Source organism: Triticum aestivum, chromosome 2D, assembly GCF_018294505.1.
Source record: "Triticum aestivum cultivar Chinese Spring chromosome 2D, IWGSC CS RefSeq v2.1, whole genome shotgun sequence".
Lineage (NCBI taxonomy): Eukaryota > Viridiplantae > Streptophyta > Magnoliopsida > Poales > Poaceae > Triticum > Triticum aestivum.
The window spans coordinates 165,452,109-165,456,554 of NC_057799.1; positions in this window are offsets into that span (position 1 = coordinate 165,452,109).

Genomic DNA, 4,446 nt, shown 5'->3' on the forward strand with positions numbered 1-4,446 from the left:
GCGGCTTCATCATGGCTGCCCCATCGGTTGTCGCACCGATGATGGCCTCTCGGATCATCACACATAACCTTCGCGTCAATTCGGAACTCACCGAACAGATGGATCCGATAGAGCTCTCCTCCCTTAATGAGCTCTTGGATCGCATCGCCACTTTGGGAGTCGCTATGGACTATGACCGGATCGGGCTTAAACCCGACCAAAGGGACATTAAAACCCCGCCGGCCACCCATGAGATAGCGGTAGTGGAGGATCCACATACGGATTACCCCTCTATTTTGAGGACGAATTATGTCCAGATCACCGAGCTCCCTGAGCCGGACTCCCGCTCAAGGGAAGACATGACCCAGATCCCGGACTTAGGATCGGGTATTGGGCCGGAAAAATTGGGCAGTACCCCGGATCCCGAGCTGTCGAACTCGGAAACTCCCCTGCCCCTAGGCGCTAGATCGGATCAGAATTCGGATTCAGCTACGAACATCCACCCGTACTTAAACCGTCTCTCCCATATCAGACAAGAGCCCCATGAGACAGTACATCGCTACTCGGCCAGATTCCTCCTTGTGCTAAATAAGGTCAAGGACTGTCGTGAGGAGGACGCAGTCTCACTTTTCTGCAAAAACTGCACGAACAAAGGAATCCTTAATGCCATAAGTCGCCGTGACATAGTACACTTGGCTGACTTGGCAACCATAGTACAGAAGTACTGTGCGATGGAAAGCACCTCGAAAACCCAGACAGGATTTTGGGATAGTCCGGCTCTCACCAAAACCTTTGTTCGAGCTAAACGGGCGAACTCTCGTAAGTCGTCCGATCCAATCCCCAAGAAGCCAAAGCCCACCCCAGGGTGCGGAACCGTATTGTAAGAATGGCTCAATGGGCCATGTAAACTCCACAATACACTGGACACAACACCAACCCATAGCCTTAGGGCATGTTGGATACTCCGGCAGGTAGCAAAAAGTGGCGAGGATCTTCTTGTAAGCCATAAAGCAGAACAACATCCCGCCGGAGAACACAATACGGTACTAACAGTCTTCGAGACTTTTGCCTCAAACAATAGGCGCAAGCGAGCTCATCGAAGCTCCGCTGAAATCTGCCATGTGGCAAAAATAAATCCGTGGAATGCCACTGCTATAACTTTCAATGCTAGTGACAAACCTCGATTCCAGACCGTCCAGGCACCAGCCGCCCTGGTCCTTAGCTCAATCGTGGACGGCTTTCGGCTCACTAAAGTACTCATGAACGGTGGAAGCGGACTATACTTGATCTATGAAGAAACACTCAGCAAGATGGAAATTGATAAAAGCCGCATTGGACAAAGCGGCACAACCTTCAGGGGAATTATCCCTAGTCGGGAAGCGCGGTGTGCGGGAAAAATCACACTCGATGTGGTATTCGGCACCCCGGAGAATTATAGGTCCGAAGAAATCACATTCCAAGTGGCTCCTTTCAGCAGCGGATACCACGCCCTTTTAGGGCGGGACGCGTTTACAAGCTTTCAAGCTATACCCCATTACAGGTACATGAAGCTTAAAATGCCCGGACCCAATGGAATCATCACTCTAGCTAGTGATCCGGACGTCGCACTCCGCGCCGAAAACAAAACCGCAGCACTAGCCCTGGAAGCATTATCCGAAGCCCTAGCAGTCGAAGAACTAACAACGCTGCATGCCACCATGGACAGGGGCGACGTGATACTCGACAAGCGGCCCAAGTCCACCTCATTTAAACCCGCAGACGAGATAGTCAAATTCCAGGTCCATCCAACAGACCCAACGAAGACAGCCTCCATTGGGACACAGTTGAGCCCCGCAATGGACGCCGCACTGCGAGATTTCTTACGCGAGAATTGGGACATTTTCGCCTGGCACCCATCGGACATGCCGGGCATCCCACGTAGATTGGCCGAACACAGCCTCAATATACTAAAAGGATACAAGCCTGTCAAGCAGACTCTAAGGCAGTTTTCAGAGCCCAAATGGCAGGCCATGGGGGAGGAGCTAGCCAAGCTACTCGAGGCCGGATTCATCAGAGATATCAAACATCCGGATTGCTGGCAAATCTGGTAATAGTACCAAAGAAGGACAAATCCTGGCGCCTATGCGTTGACTTCAAAGGCCTCAAGAAGGCTTGCCCCAAGGATCCCTTTCCCCTCCCTCGCATTGATCAAATCATCGATGCCACAGCAGGACATGACTCGCTGTGTTTCCTCGACGCATACTCTGGATACCATCAAATAAAGATGGCAAAGTCCGACCAAGCTGCAACAGCTTTCATAACGCCATATGGTCCTTTCTGCTTCAACACTATGCCTTTCGGGCTTAAAAATACCGGCGCGACCTATCAACGCATGATTCAAACATGCCTGGAAAAGCAAATCGGCAAAACAGTGGAGGCATACGTGGACGACGTGGTCATAAAAACAAGACACGTCGAAACCCTAATAGACGACTTGAGGCTTACGTTCGATAACCTCCGACCATACGACATCAAGCTGAACCCGGAAAAATGCGTTTTCGGCGACCCCTCTGGTAAACTGCTGGGCTTCATTGTTTCCAATAGAGGAATTGAAGCAAATCCGGCAAAAATCCGAGCTCTGTCACAGTTGGCTATACCAATAGACCTCAAGCACATCCAGAAACTAGCTGGATGCGTGGCTGCTTTAAGCAGCTTTATCTCTAGGTTAGGAGAAAAGGCATTACCTCTTTACTGCCTTCTTCGGCGCACTGAACACTTCGTGTGGACGGATGCAGCCGCAGCCGGACTGGACGAAATAAAGACCTTATTGGCCAGTAACCCAGTCCTAACAGCGCCAAATATTGGCAAACCTATGCTGCTGTACATAGCTGCAACACATCAAGTTGTAAGCGCAGTGCTCGTCGTCGAACGAGAGGTTGACGGATACAAATACCCGCTCCAGAAGCCGGTTTATTACGTATCCACTATCCTCACCCCATGCAAATCCCGATACCCACACTATCAAAAAATAGCATACGCGGTTTTCATGGCATCCCGGAAGCTACGACACTACTTTCAAGAGTGTTCGATTACGGTGGCCTCCGAAGTACCACTCAACGACATAATAAATAACCACGACGCTACGGGCCGAATTGTTAAATGGGCCATCGAGCTCCTCCCGTTCGACATAACATACAAACCACGGCGGGCCATCAAGTCGCAAGTACTAGCTGACTTTGTCGCCGAATGGACAGAAGCCGAACTCCCTAAAGAGTACGGCGCGTACTCTAACTGGATCATGCACTTCGGCGACTCTAAAATGCTGGCCGGATTGGGAGCAGGTGTAGTCCTCACATCTCCCACCGGATACACGGTCCAGTATGTCCTCCAAATATTATACACAGACTCCAACAATGCAGCCGAATACGAGGCTCTGTTGCACGGTCTTCGGATGGCAGTCTCTATGGGCATTCAGCGCCTAGAGTGCGCGGGGATTCAAACCTCGCAATATCACAAATAAACGGAGGCTTTGATGCCAAGGATCCGAAAATGGCGGCCTACTGTAATGCCGTCCTCAAAATGTCAGATCGGTTCGAGGGGCTCGAATTCCACCATGTGGCTCAAGAAAACAATCAAGCGGCGGATATCCTCGCCCGCATCGGCGCTAAACGCGACCCTGTCCCACCTAACATATTTCTGGAAAGGCTGTTCAAGCCATCCGTGGTATGGGAAGGGGAGTCCGGCAATACTAGCACGGATCCGAATACACCCCCAGATTCCGAACTATCAGACATAATCGGAGGCTCCACCACCGAAATAACATCTTCGGCCCACGAAATCATGGCTGTAATCGCCCCGTGGACTGAGCCTTTCTTGGCCTACCTAAATAGGCAGGAGCTCCCCGAAGACCAAAATGAAGCACGCTGCATCGTCCGGCGTTCTAAAGCTTACAAAGTCCATGAAGGGGAACTCTACAAGAAAAGCGCTACCGGAGTGCTCCAAAGATGCATCTCCGAAGAGGAAGGGCGGCAGCTCTTGGCTGAAATCCATGCTGGACTAGGCGGGCACCACGCCGCGGCTCGAGCATTAGTCAGCAAGGCCTTCCGTACAGGCTTCTATTGGCCGACGGCCCGAGCAGACGCATAGGACCTTGTCGAACACTGCGTTGGTTGCCAGCTCTTTGCCAATCAGAGTCATATGCCCCCTACCTCTCTCCAAACGATCCCCATAACTTGGCCCTTCGCGGTCTGGGGGCTGGATATGGTCGGACCTCTTAAAGGGGCAAGCCATAAGAAAAAATACTTATTGGTCATGGTGGACAAGTTCACCAAATGGATAGAAGCCAAGCCAGTCAAAAGGGCCGAGTCCGGACCAGTAATAGGCCTTTTATCCGGGGTCGTACACCGATACGGCGTCCCCCACAGCATCATCACTGATAATGGCTCAAATTTCACAGCCGATGAAGTGAAAACTTGGTGCGGAAAAATG